This window comes from Carassius gibelio, chromosome A22 (assembly GCF_023724105.1).
Source record: "Carassius gibelio isolate Cgi1373 ecotype wild population from Czech Republic chromosome A22, carGib1.2-hapl.c, whole genome shotgun sequence".
NCBI lineage: Eukaryota > Metazoa > Chordata > Actinopteri > Cypriniformes > Cyprinidae > Carassius > Carassius gibelio.
This window is the reverse complement of record NC_068392.1, coordinates 21,576,561-21,589,923: the sequence shown is the minus strand read 5'-3', so window position 1 is coordinate 21,589,923 and position 13,363 is coordinate 21,576,561. Positions and strand designations below refer to the sequence as shown.

Genomic DNA, 13,363 nt, shown 5'->3' with positions numbered 1-13,363 from the left:
GTACTAACCAGACCTAAACCTGCTAAGATTCAGAGATCGGGCATTGACTTTTTTTTTTTTTTTTTGCAAGATTATTATATAAATCGTGAAATTTTCCAAAAAGTTTAAAGCACCTGGTATTCCCAGGCAGTCTCCCATCCATGTACTAACCAGGCCCAAACCTGCTAATATTTAGAGATCGGGCATTGACTTTATTTTTTGGCCAAATTATTATATACTAAGTGAAAAGTTTCCAAAAAGCTTACAGCACCTGGTATTCCCAGGCGGTCTCCCATCCAAGTACTAACCAGGCCCAAACCTGCTTAGCTTCCGAGAGCAGACGAGATCGGGCATAGCCAGGTTGGTATGGCCGTAAGCGAAGACTGCTGCAAAGAGAGGGCTATTTAAAGACCAGCCCATCTAATCACCAGTACATTATATAAGTAGGAAAGAAAACCCAAAAGCTTAAAGGGGGGGTGAAATGCTCATTTTCACTCAATATCCTGTTAATCTAGAGTACCTATAGAGTAGTACTGCATCCTTCATAACTCCAAAAAGTCTTTAGTTTTATTATATTCATAAGAGAAAGATAGTCTGTACCGATTTTTCCCGGAAAAAGACGAGTGCCTAGAGGCGTGACGTGTGGGCGGAGCTAAAGAATCACGTGCGCCAGTAGGCTTTTGCGTTGAGCGCGTCTGGAAGCTGTGACACAGATCCAGAGGCTGAAATTTAACAAGAGCAGCATCAGCAAAGGCTTCTCTATGTGGTATGTACTGAAACTGTATATATTTGCTTAGCGGTTTTGGAAAATGACTAAGTTCCACTTTGTCGTCTTTTTTTATTTTTATTTTTTTAAGCTGTACATCTGGAAAGTGCAGTTTGATAACAACATCGCATGTTGTTTACTTGATGTGCTTACGCACTGATAGCTAAATTAACAACACAGAGATATTTGAAGCAGTTTTACTCGTGCAGTTTGATAACAACATCGCATGTTGTTTACTTAATGTGCTTACGCCCTGATAGCTAAGTTAACAACACAGAGATATTTGAAGCAGTTTTACTCGTGCAGTTTGATAACAACATCGCATGTTGTTTACTTGATGTGCTTGCTGATTGCTAAGTTAACAACACAGAGATATTTGAAGCAGTTTTACTCACCGCCTGCGGTTCCAACACACGATCGTGACCCTTTTTCGTTGGGATTGCATTATCCTTAAGAAATAAACGATGTGCAAATCCAGCGTCAACCTGGACCTTGTTTGTAAAACAAGCATCTTCGAAATGCAGGGAACAAACACAAACACTTGCACAACTCCGTTGATGCTCTGTAAAAATAAACTCCATCCACTGGTCCCTTAATGCTGTTTCTCTTTTGGTAATCTGTGCAGGGTTGTCTTGCCCTGGCAACCAAAAACACACTCCTTTTGTGACATTTCGCGACGCTCTCGCTGTGATCAGTGATTGTCTGTGCACAGCCTCTCTCTGCTCTGCTTTACGGGAGCGCGCGCTATTCCGGCAGACGCGCCCTTAGCACCCATATAAGGAAATTCTGCTCCATCTAACGTCACACAGAGCCACACTCGAAAAAAACTTTCCGAAACTTGTGACAAACCGGAAGGAGTATTTTTGGAACAGAAATACTCCTTCAAACATACAACTTAATTTTTGAAACTTTGTCCATGTTTAGCATGGGAATCCAACTCTTTAACAGTGTAAAAAACTCAGTATGCATGAAATAGCATTTCACCCCCCCTTTAAAGCACCTGGTTTTCCTAGGCAGTCTCTCATCCAAGTACTAACCAGACCTAAACCTGCTAAGATTCAGAGATCGGGCATTGACTTTTTTTTTTTTTTTTTGCAAGATTATTATATAAATCGTGAAATTTTCCAAAAAGTTTAAAGCACCTGGTATTCCCAGGCAGTCTCCCATCCATGTACTAACCAGGCCCAAACCTGCTAATATTTAGAGATCGGGCATTGACTTTATTTTTTGGCCAAATTATTATATACTAAGTGAAAAGTTTCCAAAAAGCTTACAGCACCTGGTATTCCCAGGCGGTCTCCCATCCAAGTACTAACCAGGCCCAAACCTGCTTAGCTTCCGAGAGCAGACGAGATCGGGCATAGCCAGGTTGGTATGGCCGTAAGCGAAGACTGCTGCAAAGAGAGGGCTATTTAAAGACCAGCCCATCTAATCGCCAGTACATTATATAAGTAGGAAAGAAAACCCAAAAGCTTAAAGCACCTGGTATTCCTAGGCAGTCTCTCATCCAAGTACTAACCAGACCTAAACCTGCTAAGATTCAGAGATCGGGCATTGAATCTATTTTTTTGCAAGATTATTATATAAATCGTGAAATTTTCCAAAAAGTTTAAAGCACCTGGTATTCCCAGGCAGTCTCCCATCCATGTACTAACCAGGCCCAAACCTGCTAATATTCAGAGATCGGGCATTGACTCTATTTTTTGGCAAAATTATTATATACTAAGTGAAAAGTTTCCAAAAAGCTTACAGCACCTGATATTCCCAGGCGGTCTCCCATCCAAGTACTAACCAGGCCCAAACCTGCTTAGCTTCCGAGAGCAGACGAGATCGGGCATAGCCAGGTTGGTATGGCCGTAAGCGAAGACTGCTGCAAAGAGAGGGCTATTTAAAGACCAGCCCATCTAATCGCCAGTACATTATATAAGTAGGAAAGAAAACCCAAAAGCTTAAAGGGGGGGGTGAAATGCTCATTTTCACTCAATATCCTGTTAATCTAGAGTACCTATAGAGTAGTACTGCATCCTTCATAACTCCAAAAAGTCTTTAGTTTTATTATATTCATAAGAGAAAGATAGTCTGTACCGATTTTTCCCGGAAAAACACGAGTGCCTAGAGGCGTGACGTGTGGGCGGAGCTAAAGAATCACGTGCGCCAGTAGGCTTTTGCGTTGAGCGCGTCTGGAAGCTGTGACACAGATCCAGAGGCTGAAATTTAACAAGAGCAGCATCAGCAAAGGCTTCTCTATGTGGTATGTACTGAAACTGTATATATTTGCTTAGCGGTTTTGGAAAATGACTAAGTTCCACTTTGTCGTCTTTTTTTATTTTTATTTTTTTAAGCTGTACATCTGGAAATTGCAGTTTGATAACAACATCGCATGTTGTTTACTTGATGTGCTTACGCACTGATAGCTAAATTAACAACACAGAGATATTTGAAGCAGTTTTACTCGTGCAGTTTGATAACAACATCGCATGTTGTTTACTTAATGTGCTTACGCCCTGATAGCTAAGTTAACAACACAGAGATATTTGAAGCAGTTTTACTCGTGCAGTTTGATAACAACATCGCATGTTGTTTACTTGATGTGCTTGCTGATTGCTAAGTTAACAACACAGAGATATTTGAAGCAGTTTTACTCACCGCCTGCGGTTCCAACACACGATCGTGACCCTTTTTCGTTGGGATTGCATTATCCTTAAGAAATAAACGATGTGCAAATCCAGCGTCAACCTGGACCTTGTTTGTAAAACAAGCATCTTCGAAATGCAGGGAACAAACACAAACACTTGCACAACTCCGTTGATGCTCTGTAAAAATAAACTCCATCCACTGGTCCCTTAATGCTGTTTCTCTTTTGGTAATCTGTGCAGGGTTGTCTTGCCCTGGCAACCAAAAACACACTCCTTTTGTGACATTTCGCGACGCTCTCGCTGTGATCAGTGATTGTCTGTGCACAGCCTCTCTCTGCTCTGCTTTACGGGAGCGCGCGCTCTTCCGGCAGACGCGCCCTTAGCACCCATATAAGGAAAGTCTGCTCCATCTAACGTCACACAGAGCCACACTCGAAAAAAACTTTCCGAAACTTGTGACAAACCGGAAGGAGTATTTTTGGAACAGAAATACTCCTTCAAACATACAACTTAATTTTTGAAACTTTGTCCATGTTTAGCATGGGAATCCAACTCTTTAACAGTGTAAAAAACTCAGTATGCATGAAATAGCATTTCACCCCCCCTTTAAAGCACCTGGTTTTCCTAGGCAGTCTCTCATCCAAGTACTAACCAGACCTAAACCTGCTAAGATTCAGAGATCGGGCATTGACTTTTTTTTTTTTTTTTGCAAGATTATTATATAAATCGTGAAATTTTCCAAAAAGTTTAAAGCACCTGGTATTCCCAGGCAGTCTCCCATCCATGTACTAACCAGGCCCAAACCTGCTAATATTCAGAGATCTGGCATTGACTCTATTTTTTGGCAAAATTATTATATACTAAGTGAAAAGTTTCCAAAAAGCTTACAGCACCTGGTATTCCCAGGCGGTCTCCCATCCAAGTACTAATCAGGCCCAAACCTGCTTAGCTTCCGAGAGCAGACGAGATCGGGCAGAGCCAGGTTGGTATGGCCGTAAGCGAAGACTGCTGCAAAGAGAGGGCTATTTAAAGACCAGCCCATCTAATCGCCAGTACATTATATAAGTAGGAAAGAAAACCCAAAAGCTTAAAGCACCTGGTATTCCTAGGCAGTCTCTCATCCAAGTCCTAACCAGACCTGAACCTGCTTAAGATTCAGAGATCGGGCATTGACTTTTTTTTTTTTTTTTTTTTTTGCAAGATTATTATATAAATCGTGAAATTTTCCAAAAAGTTTAAAGCACCTGGTATTCCCAGGCAGTCTCCCATCCATGTACTAACCAGGCCCAAACCTGCTAATATTCAGAGATCGGGCATTGACTCTATTGTTTGGCAAAATTATTATATACTAAGTGAAAAGTTTCCAAAAAGCTTACAGCACCTGGTATTCCCAGGCGGTCTCCCATCCAAGTACTAATCAGGCCCAAACCTGCTTAGCTTCCGAGAGCAGACGAGATCGGGCAGAGCCAGGTTGGTATGGCCGTAAGCGAAGACTGCTGCAAAGAGAGGGCTATTTAAAGACCAGCCCATCTAATCGCCAGTACATTATATAAGTAGGAAAGAAAACCCAAAAGCTTAAAGCACCTGGTATTCCTAGGCAGTCTCTCATCCAAGTACTAACCAGACCTAAACCTGCTAAGATTCAGAGATCGGGCATTGAATCTATTTTTTAGCAAAATTATTATATGCTAAGTGAAACATTTCCAAAAAGCTTAAAGCACCTGGTATTCCTAGGCAGTCTCTCATCCAAGTACTAACCAGAACGAAACCTGGTAAGATTCAGAGATCGGGCATTGAATCTATTTTTTTGCAATATTATTATATACTAAGTGAAAAGTTTCCAAAAAGCTTACAGCACCTGGTATTCCCAGGCGGTCTCCCATCCAAGTACTAACCAGGCCAAACCTGCTTAGCTTCCGAGAGCAGACGAGATCAGGCATAGCCAGGTTGGTATGGCCGTAAGCGAAGACTGCTGCAAAGAGAGAGCTATTTAAAGACCAGCCCATCTAATCGCCAGTACATTATATAAGTAGGAAAGAAAACCCAAAAGCTTAAAGGGGGGGTGAAATGCTTGTTTTCACTCAATATCCTGTTAATCTAGAGTACCTATAGAGTAGTACTGCATCCTTCATAACTCCAAAAAGTCTTTAGTTTTATTATATTCATAAGAGAAAGATAGTCTGTACCGATTTTTCCCGGAAAAGCACGAGTGCCTAGAGGCGTGACGTGTGGGCGGAGCTAAAGAATCACGTGCGCCAGTAGGCTTTTGCGTTGAGCGCGTCTGGAAGCTGTGACACAGATCCAGAGGCTGAAATTTAACAAGAGCAGCATCAGCAAAGGCTTCTCTATGTGGTATGTACTGAAACTGTATATATTTGCTTAGCGGTTTTGGAAAATGACTAAGTTCCACTTTGTCGTCTTTTTTTTTTTTTTTCTTTTAAGCTGTACATGTGGAAAGTGCAGTTTGATAAAAACATCGCATGTTGTTTACTTGATGTGCTTACGCACTGATAGCTAAGTTAACAACAAAGAGATATTTGAAGCAGTTTTACTCGTGCAGTTTGATAACAACATCGCATGTTGTTTACTTGATGTGCTTGCTGATTGCTAAGTTAACAACACAGAGATATTTGAAGCAGTTTTACTCACCGCCTGCGGTTCCAACACACGATCGTGACCCTTTTTCGTTGGGATTGCATTATCCTTAAGAAATAAACGATGTGCAAATCCAGCGTCAACCTGGACCTTGTTTGTAAAACAAGCATCTTCGAAATGCAGGGAACAAACACAAACACTTGCACAACTCCGTTGATGCTCTGTAAAAATAAACTCCATCCACTGGTCCCTTAATGCTGTTTCTCTTTTGGTAATCTGTGCAGGGTTGTCTTGCCCTGGCAACCAAAAACACACTCCTTTTGTGACATTTCGCGACGCTCTCGCTGTGATCAGTGATTGTCTGTGCACAGCCTCTCTCTGCTCTGCTTTACGGGAGCGCGCGCTCTTCCGGCAGACGCGCCCTTAGCACCCATATAAGGAAAGTCTGCTCCATCTAACGTCACACAGAGCCACACTCGAAAAAAACTTTCCGAAACTTGTGACAAACCGGAAGGAGTATTTTTGGAACAGAAATACTCCTTCAAACATACAACTTAATTTTTGAAACTTTGTCCATGTTTAGCATGGGAATCCAACTCTTTAACAGTGTAAAAAACTCAGTATGCATGAAATAGCATTTCACCCCCCCTTTAAAGCACCTGGTTTTCCTAGGCAGTCTCTCATCCAAGTACTAACCAGACCTAAACCTGCTAAGATTCAGAGATCGGGCATTGACTTTTTTTTTTTTTTTTGCAAGATTATTATATAAATCGTGAAATTTTCCAAAAAGTTTAAAGCACCTGGTATTCCCAGGCAGTCTCCCATCCATGTACTAACCAGGCCCAAACCTGCTAATATTCAGAGATCTGGCATTGACTCTATTTTTTGGCAAAATTATTATATACTAAGTGAAAAGTTTCCAAAAAGCTTACAGCACCTGGTATTCCCAGGCGGTCTCCCATCCAAGTACTAATCAGGCCCAAACCTGCTTAGCTTCCGAGAGCAGACGAGATCGGGCAGAGCCAGGTTGGTATGGCCGTAAGCGAAGACTGCTGCAAAGAGAGGGCTATTTAAAGACCAGCCCATCTAATCGCCAGTACATTATATAAGTAGGAAAGAAAACCCAAAAGCTTAAAGCACCTGGTATTCCTAGGCAGTCTCTCATCCAAGTCCTAACCAGACCTGAACCTGCTTAAGATTCAGAGATCGGGCATTGACTTTTTTTTTTTTTTTTTTTTTTGCAAGATTATTATATAAATCGTGAAATTTTCCAAAAAGTTTAAAGCACCTGGTATTCCCAGGCAGTCTCCCATCCATGTACTAACCAGGCCCAAACCTGCTAATATTCAGAGATCGGGCATTGACTCTATTGTTTGGCAAAATTATTATATACTAAGTGAAAAGTTTCCAAAAAGCTTACAGCACCTGGTATTCCCAGGCGGTCTCCCATCCAAGTACTAATCAGGCCCAAACCTGCTTAGCTTCCGAGAGCAGACGAGATCGGGCAGAGCCAGGTTGGTATGGCCGTAAGCGAAGACTGCTGCAAAGAGAGGGCTATTTAAAGACCAGCCCATCTAATCGCCAGTACATTATATAAGTAGGAAAGAAAACCCAAAAGCTTAAAGCACCTGGTATTCCTAGGCAGTCTCTCATCCAAGTACTAACCAGACCTAAACCTGCTAAGATTCAGAGATCGGGCATTGAATCTATTTTTTAGCAAAATTATTATATGCTAAGTGAAACATTTCCAAAAAGCTTAAAGCACCTGGTATTCCTAGGCAGTCTCTCATCCAAGTACTAACCAGAACGAAACCTGGTAAGATTCAGAGATCGGGCATTGAATCTATTTTTTTGCAATATTATTATATACTAAGTGAAAAGTTTCCAAAAAGCTTACAGCACCTGGTATTCCCAGGCGGTCTCCCATCCAAGTACTAACCAGGCCAAACCTGCTTAGCTTCCGAGAGCAGACGAGATCAGGCATAGCCAGGTTGGTATGGCCGTAAGCGAAGACTGCTGCAAAGAGAGAGCTATTTAAAGACCAGCCCATCTAATCGCCAGTACATTATATAAGTAGGAAAGAAAACCCAAAAGCTTAAAGGGGGGGTGAAATGCTTGTTTTCACTCAATATCCTGTTAATCTAGAGTACCTATAGAGTAGTACTGCATCCTTCATAACTCCAAAAAGTCTTTAGTTTTATTATATTCATAAGAGAAAGATAGTCTGTACCGATTTTTCCCGGAAAAGCACGAGTGCCTAGAGGCGTGACGTGTGGGCGGAGCTAAAGAATCACGTGCGCCAGTAGGCTTTTGCGTTGAGCGCGTCTGGAAGCTGTGACACAGATCCAGAGGCTGAAATTTAACAAGAGCAGCATCAGCAAAGGCTTCTCTATGTGGTATGTACTGAAACTGTATATATTTGCTTAGCGGTTTTGGAAAATGACTAAGTTCCACTTTGTCGTCTTTTTTTTTTTTTTTCTTTTAAGCTGTACATGTGGAAAGTGCAGTTTGATAAAAACATCGCATGTTGTTTACTTGATGTGCTTACGCACTGATAGCTAAGTTAACAACAAAGAGATATTTGAAGCAGTTTTACTCGTGCAGTTTGATAACAACATCGCATGTTGTTTACTTGATGTGCTTGCTGATTGCTAAGTTAACAACACAGAGATATTTGAAGCAGTTTTACTCACCGCCTGCGGTTCCAACACACGATCGTGACCCTTTTTCGTTGGGATTGCATTATCCTTAAGAAATAAACGATGTGCAAATCCAGCGTCAACCTGGACCTTGTTTGTAAAACAAGCATCTTCGAAATGCAGGGAACAAACACAAACACTTGCACAACTCCGTTGATGCTCTGTAAAAATAAACTCCATCCACTGGTCCCTTAATGCTGTTTCTCTTTTGGTAATCTGTGCAGGGTTGTCTTGCCCTGGCAACCAAAAACACACTCCTTTTGTGACATTTCGCGACGCTCTCGCTGTGATCAGTGATTGTCTGTGCACAGCCTCTCTCTGCTCTGCTATACGGGAGCGCGCGCTCTTCCGGCAGACGCGCCCTTAGCACCCATATAAGGAAATTCCGCTCCATCTAACGTCACACAGAGCCATACTCGAAAAAAACTTTCCGAAACTTGTGACAAACCGGAAGGAGTATTTTTGGAACAGAAATACTCCTTCAAACATACAACTTAATTTTTGAAACTTTGTCCATGTTTAGCATGGGAATCCAACTCTTTAACAGTGTAAAAAACTCAGTATGCATGAAATAGCATTTCACCCCCCCTTTAAAGCACCTGGTATTCCTAGGCAGTCTCTCATCCAAGTACTAACCAGACCTAAACCTGCTAAGATTCAGAGATCGGGCATTGACTTTTTTTTTTTTTTTTTTTTTGCAAGATTATTATATAAATCGTGAAATTTTCCAAAAAGTTTAAAGCACCTGGTATTCCCAGGCAGTCTCCCATCCATGTACTAACCAGGCCCAAACCTGCTAATATTCAGAGATCGGGCATTGACTCTATTTTTTGGCAAAATTATTACATACTAAGTGAAAAGTTTCCAAAAAGCTTACAGCACCTGGTATTCCCAGGCGGTCTCCCATCCAAGTACTAATCAGGCCCAAACCTGTTTAGCTTCCGAGAGCAGACGAGATCGGGCAGAGCCAGGTTGGTATGGCCGTAAGCGAAGACTGCTGCAAAGAGAGGGCTATTTAAAGACCAGCCCATCTAATCGCCAGTACATTATATAAGTAGGAAAGAAAACCCAAAAGCTTAAAGCACCTGGTATTCCTAGGCAGTCTCTCATCCAAGTACTAACCAGACCTAAACCTGCTAAGATTCAGAGATCGGGCATTGAATCTATTTTTTTGCAAGATTATTATATAAATCGTGAAATTTTCCAAAAAGTTTAAAGCACCTGGTATTCCCAGGCAGTCTCCCATCCATGTACTAACCAGGCCCAAACCTGCTAATATTCAGAGATCGGGCATTGACTCTATTTTTTGGCAAAATTATTATATACTAAGTGAAAAGTTTCCAAAAAGCTTACAGCACCTGGTATTCCCAGGCGGTCTCCCATCCAAGTACTAACCAGGCCCAAACCTGCTTAGCTTCCGAGAGCAGACGAGATCGGGCATAGCCAGGTTAGTATGGCCGTAAGCGAAAACTGCTGCAAAGAGAGGGCTATTTAAAGACCAGACCATCTAATTGCCAGTACATTATATAAGTAGGAAAGAAAACCCAAAAGCTTAAAGCACCTGGTATTCCTAGGCAGTTTCTCATCCAAGTACTAACCAGACCTAAACCTGCTAAGATTCAGAGATCGGGCATTGAATCTATTTTTTAGCAAAATTATTATATGCTAAGTGAAACATTTCCAAAAAGCTTAAAGCACCTGGTATTCCTAGGCAGTCTCTCATCCAAGTACTAACCAGACCTAAACCTGGTAAGATTCAGAGATCGGGCATTGAATCTATTTTTTTGCAAGATTATTATATAAATCGTGAAATTTTCCAAAAAGTTTAAAGCACCTGGTATTCCCAGGCAGTCTCCCATCCATGTACTAACCAGGCCCAAACCTGCTAATATTCACAGATTGGGCATTGACTCTATTTTTTGCAAAATTATTATATACTAAGTGAAAAGTTTCCAAAAAGCTTACAGCACCTGGTATTCCCAGGCGGTCTCCCATCCAAGTACTAACCAGGCCCAAACCTGGTTAGCTTCCAAGACCAGACGAGATCGGGGATAGCCAGGTTGGTATGGCCGTAAGCGAAAATTGCTCCAAAGAGAGGGCTATTTAAAGACCAGCCCATCTAATCGACAGTACATTATATAAGTAGGAAAGAAAACCCAAAAGCTTAAAGCACCTGGTATTCCTAGGCAGTCTCTCATCCAAGTACTAACCAGACCTAAACCTGCTAAGATTCAGAGATCGGGCATTGAATCTATTTTTTTGCAAGATTATTATATGCTAAGTGAAACATTTCCAAAAAGCTTAAAGCACCTGGTATTCCTAGGCAGTCTCTCATCCAAGTACTAACCAGACCTAAACCTGGTAAGATTCAGAGATCGGGCATTGAATCTATATTTTTGCAAGATTATTATATAAATCGTGAAATTTTCCAAAAAGTTTAAAGCACCTGGTATTCCCAGGCAGTCTCCCATCCATGTACTAGCCCAAACCTGCTTAGCTTCCGAGAGCAGACGAGATCGCGCATAGCCAGGTTGGTATGGCCGTAAGCGAAGACTGCTACAAAGAGAAGGCTATTTAAAGACCAGCCCATCTAATCGCCAGTACATTATATAAGTAGGAAAGAAAACCCAAAAGCTAATATTCAGAGATCGGGCATTGACTCTATTTTTTTGCAAGATTATTATATAAATCGTGAAATTTTCCAAAAAGTTTAAAGCACCTGGTATTCCCAGGCAGTCTCCCATCCATGTACTAACCAGGCCCAAACCTGCTAATATTCAGAGATCGGGCATTGAATCTATTTTTTTGCAAGATTATTATATAAATCGTGAAATTTTCCAAAAAGTTTAAAGCACCTGGTATTCCCAGGCAGTCTCCCATCCATGTACTAACCAGGCCCAAACCTGCTAATATTCAGAAATCGGGCATTGACTCTATTTTTTGGCAAAATTATTATATACTAAGTGAAAAGTTTCCAAAAAGCTTACAGCACCTGGTATTCCCAGGCGGTCTCCCATCCAAGTACTAACCAGGCCCAAACCTGCTTAGCTTCTGAGAGCAGACGAGATCGGGCATAGCCAGGTTGGTATGGCCGTAAGCGAAGACTGCTGCAAAGAGAGGGCTATTTAAAGACCAGCCCATCTAATCGCCAGTACATTATATAAGTAGGAAAGAAAACCCAAAAGCTTAAAGCACCTGGTATTCCTAGGCAGTTTCTCATCCAAGTACTAACCAGACCTAAACCTGCTAAGATTCAGAGATCGGGCATTGAATCTATTTTTTAGCAAAATTATTATATGCTAAGTGAAACATTTCCAAAAAGCTTAAAGCACCTGGTATTCCTAGGCAGTCTCTCATCCAAGTACTAACCAGACCTAAACCTGCTAAGATTCAGAGATCGGGCATTGAATCTATTTTTTTGCAAGATTATTATATAAATCGTGAAATTTTCCAAAAAGTTTAAAGCACCTGGTATTCCCAGGCAGTCTCCCATCCATGTACTAACCAGGCCCAAACCTGCTAATATTCACAGATTGGGCATTGACTCTATTTTTTGGCAAAATTATTATATACTAAGTGAAAAGTTTCCAAAAAGCTTACAGCACCTGGTATTCCCAGGCGGTCTCCCATGCAAGTACTAACCAGGCCCAAACCTGCTTAGCTTCCGAAAGCAGACGAGATCGCGCATAGCCAGGTTGGTATGGCCGTAAGCGAAGACTGCTGCAAAGAGAAGGCTATTTAAAGACCAGCCCATCTAATCGCCAGTACATTATATAAGTAGGAAAGAAAACCCAAAAGCTTAAAGCACCTGGTATTCCTAGGCAGTCTCTCATCCAAGTACTAACCAGACCTAAACCTGCTAAGATTCAGAGATCGGGCATTGACTTTTTTTTTTTTTTTTTTTTTGCAAGATTATTATATAAATCGTGAAATTTTCCAAAAAGTTTAAAGCACCTGGTATTCCCAGGCAGTCTCCCATCCATGTACTAACCAGGCCCAAACCTGCTAATATTCAGAGATCGGGCATTGACTCTATTTTTTGGCAAAATTATTACATACTAAGTGAAAAGTTTCCAAAAAGCTTACAGCACCTGGTATTCCCAGGCGGTCTCCCATCCAAGTACTAATCAGGCCCAAACCTGTTTAGCTTCCGAGAGCAGACGAGATCGGGCAGAGCCAGGTTGGTATGGCCGTAAGCGAAGACTGCTGCAAAGAGAGGGCTATTTAAAGACCAGCCCATCTAATCGCCAGTACATTATATAAGTAGGAAAGAAAACCCAAAAGCTTAAAGCACCTGGTATTCCTAGGCAGTCTCTCATCCAAGTACTAACCAGACCTAAACCTGCTAAGATTCAGAGATCGGGCATTGAATCTATTTTTTTGCAAGATTATTATATAAATCGTGAAATTTTCCAAAAAGTTTAAAGCACCTGGTATTCCCAGGCAGTCTCCCATCCATGTACTAACCAGGCCCAAACCTGCTAATATTCAGAGATCGGGCATTGACTCTATTTTTTGGCAAAATTATTATATACTAAGTGAAAAGTTTCCAAAAAGCTTACAGCACCTGGTATTCCCAGGCGGTCTCCCATCCAAGTACTAACCAGGCCCAAACCTGCTTAGCTTCCGAGAGCAGACGAGATCGGGCATAGCCAGGTTAGTATGGCCGTAAGCGAAAACTGCTGCAA

At 41.6% G+C, this 13,363-nt stretch overlaps 16 non-coding genes across 16 annotated transcripts; all 16 read right to left on the bottom strand.

The window, feature by feature from the left end:
* Nucleotides 1-238: 238 nt before the first annotated feature.
* On the bottom strand, nt 239-357 carry LOC127943680 (5S ribosomal RNA). The gene has a single exon (XR_008149833.1). It is a non-coding gene; the product is annotated as a 5S ribosomal RNA (ribosomal RNA).
* A 1,655-nt stretch (nt 358-2,012) lies between these two features.
* Nucleotides 2,013-2,131, bottom strand: LOC127943668 (5S ribosomal RNA). The gene has a single exon (XR_008149821.1). It is a non-coding gene; the product is annotated as a 5S ribosomal RNA (ribosomal RNA).
* A 357-nt stretch (nt 2,132-2,488) lies between these two features.
* Nucleotides 2,489-2,607, bottom strand: LOC127943675 (5S ribosomal RNA). The gene has a single exon (XR_008149828.1). It is a non-coding gene; the product is annotated as a 5S ribosomal RNA (ribosomal RNA).
* Nucleotides 2,608-4,262: 1,655 nt separating this feature from the next.
* On the bottom strand, nt 4,263-4,381 carry LOC127943728 (5S ribosomal RNA). Its single transcript, XR_008149879.1, has one exon. It is a non-coding gene; the product is annotated as a 5S ribosomal RNA (ribosomal RNA).
* A 369-nt stretch (nt 4,382-4,750) lies between these two features.
* LOC127943726 (5S ribosomal RNA) lies at nt 4,751-4,869 on the bottom strand. The gene has a single exon (XR_008149877.1). It is a non-coding gene; the product is annotated as a 5S ribosomal RNA (ribosomal RNA).
* Nucleotides 4,870-5,227: 358 nt separating this feature from the next.
* Nucleotides 5,228-5,345, bottom strand: LOC127943530 (5S ribosomal RNA). The gene has a single exon (XR_008149732.1). It is a non-coding gene; the product is annotated as a 5S ribosomal RNA (ribosomal RNA).
* A 1,556-nt stretch (nt 5,346-6,901) lies between these two features.
* Nucleotides 6,902-7,020, bottom strand: LOC127943725 (5S ribosomal RNA). The gene has a single exon (XR_008149875.1). It is a non-coding gene; the product is annotated as a 5S ribosomal RNA (ribosomal RNA).
* Nucleotides 7,021-7,389: 369 nt separating this feature from the next.
* LOC127943724 (5S ribosomal RNA) lies at nt 7,390-7,508 on the bottom strand. The gene has a single exon (XR_008149874.1). It is a non-coding gene; the product is annotated as a 5S ribosomal RNA (ribosomal RNA).
* Nucleotides 7,509-7,866: 358 nt separating this feature from the next.
* LOC127943529 (5S ribosomal RNA) lies at nt 7,867-7,984 on the bottom strand. The gene has a single exon (XR_008149731.1). It is a non-coding gene; the product is annotated as a 5S ribosomal RNA (ribosomal RNA).
* A 1,561-nt stretch (nt 7,985-9,545) lies between these two features.
* On the bottom strand, nt 9,546-9,664 carry LOC127943905 (5S ribosomal RNA). Its single transcript, XR_008150048.1, has one exon. It is a non-coding gene; the product is annotated as a 5S ribosomal RNA (ribosomal RNA).
* A 357-nt stretch (nt 9,665-10,021) lies between these two features.
* On the bottom strand, nt 10,022-10,140 carry LOC127943719 (5S ribosomal RNA). Its single transcript, XR_008149870.1, has one exon. It is a non-coding gene; the product is annotated as a 5S ribosomal RNA (ribosomal RNA).
* Nucleotides 10,141-10,633: 493 nt separating this feature from the next.
* LOC127944132 (5S ribosomal RNA) lies at nt 10,634-10,752 on the bottom strand. The gene has a single exon (XR_008150270.1). It is a non-coding gene; the product is annotated as a 5S ribosomal RNA (ribosomal RNA).
* A 903-nt stretch (nt 10,753-11,655) lies between these two features.
* On the bottom strand, nt 11,656-11,774 carry LOC127943896 (5S ribosomal RNA). The gene has a single exon (XR_008150040.1). It is a non-coding gene; the product is annotated as a 5S ribosomal RNA (ribosomal RNA).
* Nucleotides 11,775-12,268: 494 nt separating this feature from the next.
* Nucleotides 12,269-12,387, bottom strand: LOC127943520 (5S ribosomal RNA). The gene has a single exon (XR_008149722.1). It is a non-coding gene; the product is annotated as a 5S ribosomal RNA (ribosomal RNA).
* Nucleotides 12,388-12,754: 367 nt separating this feature from the next.
* Nucleotides 12,755-12,873, bottom strand: LOC127943903 (5S ribosomal RNA). Its single transcript, XR_008150047.1, has one exon. It is a non-coding gene; the product is annotated as a 5S ribosomal RNA (ribosomal RNA).
* A 357-nt stretch (nt 12,874-13,230) lies between these two features.
* LOC127943718 (5S ribosomal RNA) lies at nt 13,231-13,349 on the bottom strand. The gene has a single exon (XR_008149869.1). It is a non-coding gene; the product is annotated as a 5S ribosomal RNA (ribosomal RNA).
* Between the last annotated feature and the right edge of the window lie 14 nt (nt 13,350-13,363).